Source organism: Lepidochelys kempii, chromosome 6 (genome assembly GCF_965140265.1).
Source record: "Lepidochelys kempii isolate rLepKem1 chromosome 6, rLepKem1.hap2, whole genome shotgun sequence".
Taxonomy (NCBI): domain Eukaryota; kingdom Metazoa; phylum Chordata; order Testudines; family Cheloniidae; genus Lepidochelys; species Lepidochelys kempii.
In genome coordinates this window covers 122,967,251-122,982,161 of record NC_133261.1, presented here as the reverse complement: position 1 = coordinate 122,982,161, position 14,911 = coordinate 122,967,251, and the positions used below count along the sequence as shown (strand labels likewise).

Sequence of the window (14,911 nt, the reverse complement as noted above, 5' to 3'; positions counted from 1 at the left end):
AGGAAATCTATCAATCATAAAAACTTACCTGCCACATAAAACATAAATCTGCTTCCTTGGCATGTTTTTTTTTAATTGTTTTCCTTACTAATTAGCAGTAAAAACTGGAACCTTTTATCCAACACAACCATCCTGGACCATTATAAATTCAGATAAAATTAGAATCTAGATCCAACCCACCTCTGGTTTTACAAAAACAAAGCCTATGTTTCTCGTCTCTGCAAATTACGGAAGCCGTTTGTGTTGAAACAAAGGGTTTCCTCCTCACAGTCTAGATTCTTATCTTACTTGACCCTGTGGTGGTCTTAGAGACCAATCTGCCTCGGGAAACAGTACCTGGTATCAGTGCATGGCAGAATAGGATTGTATATTATTAATAATACTTAGCACTTGTACAGTACTTTTGAAAATGTAAAATTCTATATAAGTACTAGCTCATTTTCAGAACTTGCTGTAAATTAGATGAATATTATACCTATTAAACTGTTAGGGAAACTGCAAAACACAAAGGTTACGTACCATCCCCAAGGACACACAGTGAGTCAGTCACAGAGCCAGAACTAATACTTTCGGTCCTTTTTAAAAATGCTTTTGCAGCAGTAATCTGTGCTCTTCATGGTTTTGTACCCAAACAGCCAAGTTTCAGAATCTACCCCATAATAATGCTTTGGTGACTCCACAGCTATTTCCAGAGCAAAAGACTGTGATGTCATAACCACAGGATTGTGATTTCACTCCTGCTAAAGGAGAAGCTGGGCTCTGCGGGGAAAGCATTTTTAGAAACACAAACACTCTGGCAACACAACAATGAGGGGAACAAAGGAAAAGACCAGCCATGTCCATTTCTTTTCCCAGCATTCTCTCTCCCCCAAATCTGCTGCTGTGCAAAATCCCCCCTGTAAAGGGAGCATAAAATGTAAGTGAGATGACAATGCAGGGTAATCCAACAGCTGTGGTAACGGTGAGTGACAGGCCGGGCATGCCGTGACAGCCGACAATCTGCACTGAGGACAGCAGCTCCAAGGTGGGCAAGAAGGATGCAAAAATAAAAACTATCCTGACAGTCTCCAAGTGCCAACTCCTTCCGCTGCCCTGCTAATCCCTGGCACTCGGCTCATTGCAAGCCATAGACATTCAGACAGCATCTATACACAACAACAGGCTAAGGAAGAAGCAGGGAGGTTACCCATTCCCCTCACCTAGCCAGGTCTCTGATTAGTGGCCATTCCGAACAATAGCCTTGTTTCCCTGGGCAGTGGCAGAGGGAGGGAAGGGGGCACCAGCCGCCAGCCTAGTGTAGCCACTCCAGAGCATCCTTGTCTACAAGTCAAAGGAACGGAGCTCTGCCTGAAGCCCATTCGATGGGCAGCTTCACGGCATGCCACGGGCTAGGGGATCAAAGAGGAGAAAGGGGCGACAGCAAAGCGCTGGCTGGTGCTGGGAACGTGCTGTGCCCGTGAGAAGTGGGGGGGGGGAGGCGGAAGAGAGGACCCCCCCACCACACACACAGAGAGAGAGGCCAGAGGCAGCAGCATGCATGGAACACAAAGGAGGCTCCGCAGCGCTCCGCCGTCCCCGGGCACCACACGGCCGGCCAGGCCCGCCTCCTTGCACCGATCACGGCATCTATTCTCTAGGGAGCCGGTCAACCATCGCCCCGCGGGGCGGAGCTCCCAGCTCGCCCCCAGCCCCTGCGACGCCCAGCCCCGCCGCAGCGGGCTGCCCCCCTGCCCGCCTCTCACCGGCGCCCCGCGTGTCCCTTCCGCCGGGCCGCACCGCCAAGGCACCCTGGACGCGCCCCGCGCCGGCGCTCACCATCCCGCCGCCGGCGGCTCGCCTGGCCAGTGGGGCTGGGCTGGGAGGAGGAACGGGGCTGGGGGAGCCCGGCGCTATTTCTTATTCATGAGGCGTCCGTCCCCGCTCCAGCATTGGGCAGGAGGCGGAGGCCGGGCACGCCCCTGCTCGGCGGTGCCCCCAGGAGCCGCCTGCTGGCGGCCTCCGCTTCCCTCCCCCCGGGCGGCTGCAGCCCGCGCCGGTGCCTTGTCCCCGGCTCCCGCTGCAGGCTGCGCGGAGGGCGCAGCGTGGCCATGGCCTGGCTGAGCGGCCACGGAGGGGAAGCAGCGGGCGGCCGCCCCGGGGCGAGCGGCAGCACCAGCCGCCGGGGGAGGGGGCGACGACACCCCGCGGAGCCGGGTCACAACACGTGCGAACTCCCCGGCGGTTCCCGGGCTGAGCGTGGTGGGGAGTCGCTTCGGGGACGGGTTAGGGGGCAGGCTGCCCAGGGAGCGCCTGGGCCCTGCTGGACGGGGGTGCAGTTGTCACGTCGCCTGCACGGAGGGGTTGCTGGTGTAAGAGCGGGTGCGGGGACAGGTCAGTGAGATCTCCTCCCCTGGCACGCTGGACAGCTGCTGGCAAAGTCTGAAGAAGGGAGCTTTTGGGAACCAGATGCGTGGATTGCCTCCTTGCACCCCAATCCTCTTATCCTTGGCGTGGTGCAGGCGCTTGGGGGTCACTGGCCGAGCCCTGTGCATTGGATAAAGAGGAAGTCTATTATTTTTTGTCAAGGTCCAAATTTCCTGGTCAAGGTATAGTGCAGGTTCAGACGCCAGAGAAAATAACAACGATAATAATAAGTAAATAAAAAGATTTCAGGGTCTGTTCAAAAGTGTCTGGCTGTCTAGATTTGGCCTACTGTCTGCCTATTGAGGACTCCTGAAGTAGGTTCCAGAATAGGAAGAGGAGCTTTCATGTCACAAGAGGGGAGCTGTGGGGAGGGAGCGGGGACTGTTAACCCCAGCCAGGGAAAGGAGGGGAAGTTGTGCTTCCTGCCAGTTTTCTCCCAGCCCTTATGTTAACCCCTGCTTCTACCTTTGTGACATCAATGGGCTTTAGATCAGAACGTTGCTAAAAAAATACCTTAAGTATATAATTCACTGACAGTCTGTTTCTCTCAGTCACAGTGTCCTGTTTCTTTAAACTTTCATTGGCACTCAAGTCATTGGTAAAAGGAAAAGTATTTTTGAATGTACTGCAGGCAAGTTAATGTCACATAATAGTTTTGTGCCCTCAGCAATTGGCAATGGCGGTCAAAGTGATGGTGGTGGTTTGAGGCAGCAGCCAAAGAACTATCCTGAGGGGCTAAGGAAACACTTTTCATAAAGAGAACTACTCTTGTGTGCAAGCCTTGGAATATGATAGCTTTTGTTAGAATGAAACAGTGCAGTGAAATTGTGGGCAATGCAAATGAAAAGTAGTTTGCGTTACAGTGTAAATATTCTGGGCCCAAACCACAAAAAGTGAATCCAACATGAAATTGGTCTTGCCCAGAAGTAAACTACAATTTCAAAAATCTGTTCTCTTTAATATAGCAATGCTAGTCGTCATCTGTGCAGACACTACATTTTGAATTACTCCCATACATATTTCAATGGTAAACATCCGATTAGTCCTTTCCTGGTCATAAAATAGTCATCCCTCTGAGCCCACACATGGTATGTTTTCCAGTTTTGTCATATTCTTGTTTTTACACCTTCTTAATCCCAGTATACAAGACAACTGAGTCACTTCACCATTTTCCTCACAAAAATGTTCATGTGCTTAGCCAGGACCAGTTTTAAGCAGGACAGCTGATTGCTTGATGCCCCTTTGTAACTCCCAGAACTCTTGGAATGATTTTCCAACCCACTCCCATTTCAGGGACTAGAGGAGAAAATACCCAAGGCCCAGTTCTCATTTCTAGCCACAGAGCTAGAGGAAGAAGCCCAGTAGAACTTCCACTATTTGGGATTCCCCAAGTGGTAAGACTGTCCTACCTCATATTATATGAAACTAGCTCTGCTTCATTTGGATATCCCCAAAGGAACCTGTGCTCTGCTCAGAACCCTCCTAAGAGTTTGTCTTTCTTGATGTAAAAATGCAAAGAGAGACCAGGATCAAAACATTAATTTACCCTAATTTATAGTCATACAATCACATGACAAAAGACCAAGTCTTGGCCTTGTAGCCTGTTGGTGCACTTTGCCCAGCCATGGGACTTCTGTTCAGTCTTGGAGTCACATACATTCAGCCATTGGGCACTGGGAGTGGTGAATAGACAGGCTATATTAGCCCAGTGAGATACTTTGAGAGGCTCAGTAGCCAATAATAGCAAATTTGTCAGGCTTTCATAGGGGTCCCAACCAGTCTTCCTTGGCATAGCGAGGATGATGACTCAGATTTGAGGCTCAGAGATGGGATGTGAAATACCCTACCAAAAGGTTTGCATTTTTTTTTTAAAGGTAGGTGGGAGCCCTGGGTGCTCAGCAGCTCCAAAAGTTGTGCCACTTTTATTTACATCTGTGGATTGAGGTATGTGACTTTTTAGGTACCCAGTTTTGAAATATTTGGGATAAGTTTTCAAGCTCTCTATGTGGGTTCAATGGTACCACTCCATTTAACATTAATAAGAGTCATACAGCTAAACCCCAAGACACCCCTAAGATGGTCAATTAAGATTAACTTGCTTTGGCATGATGTGTCATTTTCCTTTTAACATTGTATTATTAGTCTTTTGAAGCTTGGTATGTAGGACAGGGGTAAAATATCCAAATGCTACAGGAAATTGACAGATAGTTCATATTCAGCTGAGTTTGGTTTGCTTTTTTTCAGCATTTTATTCCTGGAAAAGTATAAATGTGTAATGTGTTTTGGCATTCACTGCATTGATTTTATGCCTTTTAATAGACATATGAAAGGGAACTAGTATCTTACAGAGCTTGGAGCGAGGACCTGGGAGTCAAGACTCCTGGGCTCTGTTCCCGGCTCTGCAATTGACATGTGTGACCTTGGGCAAGCCAGTTAAAGTGTAGTTCTGTTCTGGAAAGTGACTATGTAAAAATGGCACCTTCTTACTCAGCAGATCTGTTCTGAGTGTGTATTCCAAGTCATAGCTGCTGACTTTAGTGACAAAAATAGGTTTTTACTGCTTTCTTACTCCTTCGAGCATTGCAGAGCCAACTGAACTGAGACGGTGTGAGCTGGATTCTATTTCTTCTTGTGGGACTAATTATTAAATTGCAGTCACCAGTGGAGTTGCACAGGCATAATGTAGCTTGGACACCCTTTTAATTATTGTTAGGGATGACGAAAGAAAGAATCCAAATAGATTCTCCTGACTGAGCTTGATATCAGGTTGAGTTTACAGGGCTGGCATTTAGACGAAACCCCCACATCTATTTACTTGTAAAATGAGCACATTTGAAATAGACTATGAACTCCATGATACACTTTTCAATGTGGACCCACACTTTAAACGCTCTCTTCCCATCTGTAAAATGGGGACAATAGAGAACCAATTTAAACTCCATGGTATTTAATAGCAATGACAGCTATTTAATGAGAAGAATAATTCCACTTAATGGAGATGCTTCCAGGTGATTTATTGCAAAGCAAAAATCCAAACTGAGTTGTGCTGAGATTTCTGTGCTGAATATCCCCAGTAACTAATCTGTCAGTCATTCAACACAGAAATAAACGTTAACTATTTACATGTTGCCTTTACCCTCTGTGAGTTCTTGTTGGTATTTCCTTACTTACTTAAGATATCTGAGCTTATTACATCACAGATACCAGACGCCTCGTTGAACATATTATATGAGGTGTCAGATAATGGTGAATTTTTATTCAATAGAGCATTTTATTTCATTTTAACTATTTTCAGAATTTTCTTTAAGTGACCTATTCTCTTTATTGGAACAGCTTTTTAATATGTGCATAGGCTGACAAGTGGAGTGTTGTTCCACTTTAAATAATTCTACTATATTATTGTGCTTATTTCATACACTAAAACTCATGTCATAAATATAAAGGGAAGGGTAAACCCCTTTGAAATCCCTCCTGGCCAGGGGAAAGCTCCTCTCACCTGTAAAGGGTTAAGAAGCTAAAGGTAACCTCGCTGGCACCTGACCAAAATGACCAATGAGGAGACAAGATACTTTCAAAAGCTGGGAGGAGGGAGAGAAACAAAGGGTCTGTGTCTGTCTGTATGCTGGTTTCTGCCAGGGATAGACCAGGAATGGAGCCTTAGAACTTTTAGTAAGTAATCTAGCTAGGTATGTGTTAGATTATGATTTCTTTAAATGGCTGAGAAAAGAATTGTGCTGAATAGAATAACTATTTCTGTCTGTGTATCTTTTTTGTAACTTAAGGTTTTGCCTAGAGGGGTTCTCTATGTTTTTGAATCTAATTACCCTGTAAGATATCTACCATCCTGATTTTACAGGGGGGATTTCTTTATTTCTATTTACTTCTATTTTTTTATTAAAAGTCTTCTTGTAAAAAACTGAATGCTTTTTCATTGTTCTCAGATCCAAGGGTTTGGGTCTGTGGTCACCTATGCAAATTGGTGAGGCTTTTTATCCAACATTCCCCAGGAAAGGGGGGGTGCAAGTGTTGGGAGGATTGTTCATTGTTCTTAAGATCCAAGGGTCTGGGTCTGTAGTCACCTAGGCAAATTGGTGAGGCTTTTTACCAAACCTTGTCCAGGAAGTGGGGTGCAAGGTTTTGGGAAGTATTTTGGGGGGAAGGACGTGTCCAAACAGCTCTTCCCCAGTAACCAGTATTAGTTTGGTGGTGGTAGCGGCCAGTCCAAGGACAACGGGGGGAATATTTTGTACCTTGGGGAAGTTTTGACCTAAGCTGGTAAAGATAAGCTTAGGAGGTTTTTTTTTTCATGCAGGTCCCCACATCTGTACCCTAGAGCTCAGAGTGGGGGAGGAACCTTGACAACTCACCATTAGCTACCACTGTAGGAAGCTATAGGTAAAGGCCCAGGTACTCTGCAGCAAGCCGACCCTACATTCTGCAGTACCTTCAGATAGATTAAAAAACTGACATTTCCAATTAATTAACTATGAAAACGAATAACGGTCTGTATAGTGGCCCCATTTTTTAATTGAATTCAGTTTATTTGAGGATCTTTCCTCACTGTCAGTTTTTACTAACTTGCAGATTTTGGTCTTGATAAGACAGAAGAACAGGAATGTGACACCTTATCTTTTACACTTCTTTCCCCCCAGCTTGACTATCTAAGGGTAGACAAATTTTCTAAAGGAATTGTGTCACAGCACCAGAAATACTAATTCATGAATAGTTCATAGACTTTATGATTCATAGAGTTAATTCTGAATCTACTTGAAAATTTAAGATTTTGTTTTTATTTTTGGCATTGTCACAAGCAATGTACTGTGCCTATAGTTGTTTGCAGAGGATTTATTTTGTATCTTATTTGCAAAGCATACCTGTGTATCTATTAAATAGCTTTTTAATTTTAAAATAACATACATTTGCTGTATTTTCTTTCAAGAGAGTTATTAGGTGTTCTGTCTCAGGGCATATGTATAGAAAACAGCTTCTATACAGACGGCAACCTCACAAGATGTAAACTCGGCAATCAGTTATTTCCAGAAAACTTTGAAATAACCACTCGGGGCCATTTAGGGATCTGGGGCAAAAATTGGGCATTGGTCCTGCTTTGAGCAGGGGGTTGGACTAGATGACCTCCTGAGGTCCCTTCCATCTCTGATATTCTGTGATTCCAAAGTACTCCTCTAAAGACATCCCATATTTCATCCACACACCAAAGGGAACTAGCTATGAGTAGTGCTATTTCCCTAGAGGATTCAAAGGCAGGGACAAACTGTTAACAAGGAATGGCCAATTCCTCCAAGCCTCATTGTCAAGCAGTACCAACATGTTTATCATGGGAAATTACTGTAGTCAAGAGCGGGCAAGTTGAGGTCAATGATCAAAGTTCAGGGAGCAGCATTCTTTGGAGGATTGGATAGAGCTTGATTTTTATTCTCCTCTAAATTCCTTTTAATATCTAATTTCATTGTCCTACCTTCTGAGACTGTGAATAATTATCTTCATTTATATTATCATCCTGAAGGTATTTATAGTCTGAATCTTATCGTTCAGCACTGCCATCTGTGTTTCTCAATCAGTTACATATCTGGAAAAACAGGACTACATTTCACATTTTAAGAGGAGCTTCTTTGATTAAACCAGCATGCTCTAGATAGAATTTGTTAGGAAACACTGACATACTTTTAAGCTATATTTGGCTTCTATTATCAATAATTCCTGTACCCATTGAAGACCATCCATTCATTATAAGCGCTCTTTTAGCTCTTGCTTACATTTCAGAATTCATTTTAACTGTGATTGATTAACTCTGCTTAAGAAAAGAATTCCAAGGGCAACCAGGATGGTAATGTGATCCGATATAAACTCTGATCTCTTCTAACCCCACAATCATATGTTAGGAGATCATTTTTTAAAAGACACCTAATATAGTCCAAGTATGGCTTGTGATTTGTTTCAAAAAGCACATTTAAGAAATTATTTTTCATTATTAATGGTCTGAATCAAGCCAAATAATCATAGATAAGAAAGGATTTTGGATGAAGCAGGTAATAAAGAATTCAGGTTAAGACATTACAGTATTTTAATTACATATTGGCTGAATAATTCCTTAGTCCATGATTTAGATTTCAAATTAATTATTTCAGCAGTTGTAAGGTCAAATATATCACCTCAAGTCTTTATAAGATCCCTATCACTGTGGTAGCTAGGAATGCTTTACACAAGTTAGGTTAAGACCAAACATCTTGAAACTAATAGGGAGCATATGATTCATAGATTCATAGAATATCAGGGTTGGAAGGGACCTCAGGAGGTCATCTATACTCCATAACCAGTCACGTTAGCCAACTGCCTTGAAATGACCAAAAATGGCATATAGCAGTGAATATATTAAGTCAGGGATTTTAGAACCTACTGTTGGTAGACAGCCTAGACAAAGAAAAGCATCTTGGCTCTAGTTCCCAACATGGTCAGGCATTGGCTCAGATGTATTTAGAGATGGATCAAATCCAGAGTTGAGGGCTTGATACAACCAGCATGGACATTCAGCCATTTTTCAGGCTCTGATGTTCAAACCAGCACACAGGTTTCCATCAGCCATAAAAACCTCTCCCAGCCACTTACCTGAATACATTTTTTCTCTCCTTTTTACAAAGAAATAACAAACGTACAAGAAAAATGTCCCTAAACTGTAAACCTATAGGCAGGGATAGTCAATAGGCGGACTGTAGGCCAAATCCAGACTGCCAGATGCTTTTGAACGGACCCCAAAATATTTTCATTGACTTATTGTTATCATTGTTATTATATTTATTATTTTCTCTGGAGTCTGGACCTTAACTATACCTTGACAAAGAAATTTTGACCTTGATAAAAAATAATTGACTACCCCTGCCTTAAGGTTATATTTAAGTGTAGAATCAGGAAACGGAGATCTAAGCTTCTCAGCCATTGCAGAGTTAAATCAAAACAACCTTAACTCTGCCCCCATGCATACACATTCTAATAGCAATTTTCACCACATGACTGCACTCCACTCAGTGATGCAACCATTCTGTACAGCACAACATTGCATGATAGAAAGGATTTCCATTTTCTTCTATACTGTTTCTTGAGTAAAACAACGAGGAGTCCGGTGACACCTTAAAGACTAATAGATTTATTTGGGCATAAGCTTTCATGGGTAAAAAAACAAAAGCTTACGCCCAAATAAATCTGTTAGTTTTTAAGGTGCCACCGGACTCCTCATTGTTTTTCTGGATACAGTCTAACACTGCTACCCCTCTGATACTTGCTTCTTCAGTGAGACTGATGACATGTATTGTTTTTCATTTAAATTGTACCATTTCTATAAACTTTCTGGTGAGCTTTGTTCAATCCATCAACCTCTCATCATTCAAATACCTCCCTAAGACTCTGTTCTTTCATGATACCCACAAGTAGCAAGTCAACAGTAGATTAAAAAAAAAAGCAGCAAACTGTAGTCATTCTGTTCTCTGGGCTGCTTGTTGGATCCTGTCTAATCTGTATGAGCCTTGTTTACATTGTAAATTATTTGGGGCTATAGCAATATCTGACTTGTGTCTTGTACAGTGCCAAGCACATTGTCAATGCTTAAACAAATAATACAAGCATTACTGTATATACATAGTATGATAAAAGGCCCCACTTTAATTCATATTAAAGCCCAAAAGCTTCACATTAACGCAGCGTTAAGGTTGCCCAGTGGTGCCGGATGCCTTTCCAGAATGCGGTGAGTGGCTATAATTAAACCTCTGAAAAGCAGGAAGTACAAAGTTAAGGTACATGCCAGATGCATCCATAACTCTGCTACCTGGACCTGGCAATAGCCTCTGGGAATGGTTCAGTAAGGGGGGGAACCATAAGAGGTAGACATGAGGAAGTTCTAAGACAGTTTGCCATGATTTGTGTTCCAGCATTTATCTACATGCACTCCAGCTGCATTCATTGTGTTAGATGTAGGTTAGGTCCAGCACAGCTCTCCCCATCTACTATCTCTGACTCCTTAGCAATGATTCTCCCAATGGCAGAATAACTGGCTGCATGTTTGTCCCTCCACTGCCTTTGCAACTCCTCCTCTCCTGTTTCTCTGTCTGTACAGCACAGCCCACTTCTTCCTCCCCAGTCTTTCTTCCCACAGAGACAGGTGTCAGCATGGGACACCTCCAGCTCCACAGGTTGAGGAGCTAAGAAGAGGATGCTGGAAGAGAACAGGGACATTGGACTCAATGAGGTCATTTTTGAAGGGCTGGACAAAAGGGGGCATGATAAGGGCTTTTGGGGGGCACAGAGATGAAGCCTTCCCAACATCCCCACTACACAGCTATCACTTTCCTTTCCACCCCACAATTCAATGAACTGTTCCATCACACCCCACATTTTCCCTTGCTACTCCGACCTCCCATGTTCCCTTTGACTGCTCAGACACCTCCACAGTGCTCCAACGCTGCTTCAACTCCTCCAACATTCCTTCCATTACACCCACCCGTGCTCAGACCACCCCCATATCCTCTGCTGCTACCTCCCTGCTGCTTCAAGTACCTCCTCCCCCCCTCACCTCACATATCCATAAATACACTGCTCCAAACCCCCTTCCCCCCAGATCCACACCTCTGGTAAATCTGGAGGGGCAATGAGGAGGAGGAGGTGATGGTGCTGGGAGGAGTGCATGTACCAGCTGGATGCAGGACAGGGCAGGAGCATGGAGATGCAGAGCTCCTACCTCATATCTGGACCTACTGTGTGAGGAAGGGGCTCTACACATTCATCTGCAGCACAAACAGGCGCAGAGAGGTGTGAAGTGGCTCATTTATTTCAGCTGAATGTGGCCACTCCATGGAGACAAAAACAGCCTGAAAGAATAACCCTGGGAGGTGTGAAGTGCACCATTCATCTCAGTAGGCGTTCTCATCCGCCACTCCCTCAGGCAATTAGTATCCCGGCTCATGCATGGAGGGGCTTAGACACCCAAGAAAGAGGAAGGGTCCTCCAGATCCTGGGTCACACTCAGGGTTGGCAAGGACCCCCAAAATGGGCAGAATTCCCCAGTTCCCAGCATACACATAGGGGGCTGGGAGAAGGGCTCAGACTGGCCTCTCCTGTGCTCCCCCGCTACTCATTCCATGCCCCTTGTAATCACCTCAGACAGGCTCCAACCCCCCTGAATCTCTGTTCTCTCCCCTACCACCCATCCCCAGTTACGCTCCCTCCCTCTCTCCCTTAGCCACAGACCCAAACCCCTTACCCAGTATTCCCCTCCCATCTTTCTACCCTCTCAATCACTACACCACTCACATTCCGCCTCACTGCTCCAATTCCCCATATGCCCTCGCTCTGCACCAGAAAAGTTATAAACATCTGAAAATGTTAAGAATAGCTCATGTTGGGAGGCTATGTTGACCAAATAACCCAGAGACTTGCTTTTCTTTGATCACACTCAATGCCATAATTCAGGAAATATGACGACACTATCCTGTCTGTCATCTTCCCTCTAATTTCTTCGACAAAACTTCTGAAGTAAAATCAGAATCTGAATGTGGATTTTAAAACACTTTAAAATATCACCCAAACCATACATTTTGGTATCAGGGCAAAACTTACAAAAGGAACCCTGAAAAATGCAAGGAATATGCACATATGGTGACCAGATAGCAAGTGTAAAAAACTGGATGCTTTTTTGGGGTGGAGGGGAAAGTGGGAGGATATAGTTCTATATATAAGACAAATCCCTTAATATCAGGATGATCCCAATAATATTGGAATGTCTGGTCACCCTATGAGCACAAGACACATTCTCTGAAAATTGCCATGAATTCACAGTGCATGGGTGCAGCTCAGGTTCAGTGGTCACTGGATGTCACCTTGCACCATCCAGTGAATGTAACAAAAGCCTGCCTGGAAACCCTCTTCTTCAGTAGAGCCCTAATCTTGTTTCATATGGATCCTTCAGTCTCTTTGGCTTGGCCACTGGGCATGAGCCAACCTCTAGATCCAAACTCCAAAAGATTAGTAACTTTTTCAATATTGCTTCCCTAAATAGCCAGTGAATGCCATGCACTAGCTGAGATAAATGTCAAGTGACTGAGATCATTTGAGGAATGATCAGAGCCATAGCTTGAGCCCCAGGCATTCACAAAAAACCTTAGAAGAACTAAGTTGAGTCTGAACAATGCTGTTTTTACGGCGGCTGTATATCAGGAAACTCTTGCTGAAATGACTTCAGATATGGACCATTAATATTACCCAGCACCCCCATAAGTAAGGCTACGATTTAGTCACGGAGGTCACGGAACTTCTAGAATCCGTGACTTCAGCCGGGGGTTGTCGGGAGCTGCAGGGTACCCCGGGTGCCTCTGGCGGCCCCGGAGCTCCAAGCCACTGCAGGTGGCGGGGTACCCCACAGCTGCCACTAGTGGTGGGGGAACCCCCGAACTCTGCAGGCAGTGGGGGAACCCCCAAGTCCCTGCTGGCAGAGGGCACCCGAGCCCCTGGCTGCTGGCGGGGAAACCCCCAGCTCCTGGCTGCTTTGTGGTGGGGGAAGCCCCGAGCCCCCAGGCAGCAGGGGAACCCACAAGCTCCCGGCTGCCACTGCCAGTGGGGAATCGTGAAGCTCCTGGCCATGGTGGGGGAACCCCTGCAGCTCCCAGTGACAGCAGCTGTGGGGGAACCCCAAGATCCTGGTGACTGCAGGCAGCAGGGGAACCCCCGAGCTCTCGGCCACCACTGACGGGGGTACCCCAGAGCTCCCAGCCCCCATGAGCAGTGGGGGACCCCCAAAGCTACAGGTGGCAGGGGTACCATGCAGTCCCCAGCTGCCACAGGCGGTTCCTAGCCCCTGCACAGCTGCCTCTTTTCAGGCGGTGTGGGGACCTGCAGTTCCCCATTTTGTCATGGATATTTTTAGTAAAAGTCACGGACGGGTCACCGCTTCTGTGAATTTTTCCTTTTTGCCAGTGACCCCTCTGTGACTTTTACTAAAAATATCCATGACAAAACCTTAGCCTTACCCATAAGGCATAGCAAATTTCAAGACAATGTACTTAAGCCTGCAGATTTTAGAGCCCTTAGAATAGTCCACCTTTAAAAAGAATGTGATGGTCAACCTTACTATAGCAGAGTTGGCATTCTCCTATAATGTGAGGGAGAACAAATTAAGACTGCTGAGGAAAATTTAACTCTGAATTTCCTTTTATGCAGTTAAAATCTCAACCTTAATTTTGAATTCAAGTCTTTTGTTATACTGCACCCACACACACACAATTTTGTTTACCCTGTTAGATAAGGTTTCAATAGTTCATGATTTTGCCAGGGTCTGACATAGCAGAGTCTTTTTGCAAACTCTGGAAGGCTTTTGGTGGTGGCTGTGTGACAAAGCATCCTATCCGGAGGAAGGTCTGGCCAACGGAACGCAAGAAACTCTGATACGAAATCAAATCAAGTCAAATCTCAAGAACTATTTTTGTGAAGCTATCTAAAAAAGAGCACTTGTACAAATGACCTCCCTACCACTCATGCTCTTCTACTGCCAACTCCCAGAATACTTCACCTCCCAACCTCAGCCCATCAAAACCAGGAAACAGTCCTGCTGGATGCAGGTGAGGGCAGGGTGGCCTGTCCCACTTCTGCTGTCAGAGTATCTCGGAGTCCCTGTCTTCCCTTACCAATCTGCTTGTTGTTTTTGAGAGGAAGTGGAAGAAGAATGGTTCTTTGGCCTGATGAGGTATTTTGTTTCTCTTCTGTCTGAGGGGAATGAAGCTGTCATCTAAGGAGAATCCTCATACATTTAGGCCAAAATCATTTTCAGTTCTTCCCTAGCTAACCTATATTTGGATAGAGAATCTCTAGATTTAGGGAAAGTTCTTTGGCTATCTATGGTAGTTATCTGGTCCTTAAAACTATTGTTCCTGCACACCCCACAATCTTTAGTTTATTTATCCTCACAACTCTGCTGTAAGGTAGGGCAGAGTTTTATCCCCATTTAAAAAAACAAGGAACAGAGGCACAGAGACAAAGTGATGTTCCCAAGGACCGCAAAAAGTCTGCAGCAGAGCAGGGACTTGAACCCAAGTACTTAACAAGCGCCCTACCCATTGGGCCACCTTCCTTTTTGTAGGTCAGTCTACTATTTGTGCATATTGAGCAGGGCTGAATCAAACACTCTACCCCAAAAGGCCTAAGGTGTTATTTCATGGGTGCCAAAGAAGGGGTTAGTGACTAAACAGAATAGGGAGCAGTTTCTGTAGCTGCAGTGACCAGAAAATTTGGGCATTCAGTGGATTAGCTGCCACATTTTATTTCAGTTGTTTTGAACTTGCATTGCCAGCATAGTTTTCGATATTACCAAATTACGCAATCAATGACAAAAAATAATTTACTGTAAGGATTGTCACAGGGACATAAATTCTAGCCAATACATACATATATAAATAAATCTGTTCTCTAACATTGTGTTAGTATGATAATATATTGCTGATATTACTGAATCATA

General features: G+C 44.8%; 1 protein-coding gene across 6 annotated transcripts in view; it reads right to left on the bottom strand.

The window, feature by feature from the left end:
* Nucleotides 1–1,927, bottom strand: part of ARMH4 (armadillo like helical domain containing 4) — a 111,783-nt gene extending 109,856 nt beyond the window's left edge. For 3 of the 6 annotated variants that reach the window (XM_073349998.1, XM_073349999.1, XM_073350001.1), the window contains exon 1: nucleotides 1,743–1,926. The gene's annotated coding sequence lies outside the window, so the exon portion shown is untranslated. Of the gene's footprint in view, nucleotides 1–1,742 lie in introns of all 6 variants that reach the window. The other 3 variants (XM_073350002.1, XM_073350000.1, XM_073349997.1) reach the window with 2 other exon arrangements.
* Nucleotides 1,928–14,911: the final 12,984 nt, after the last annotated feature.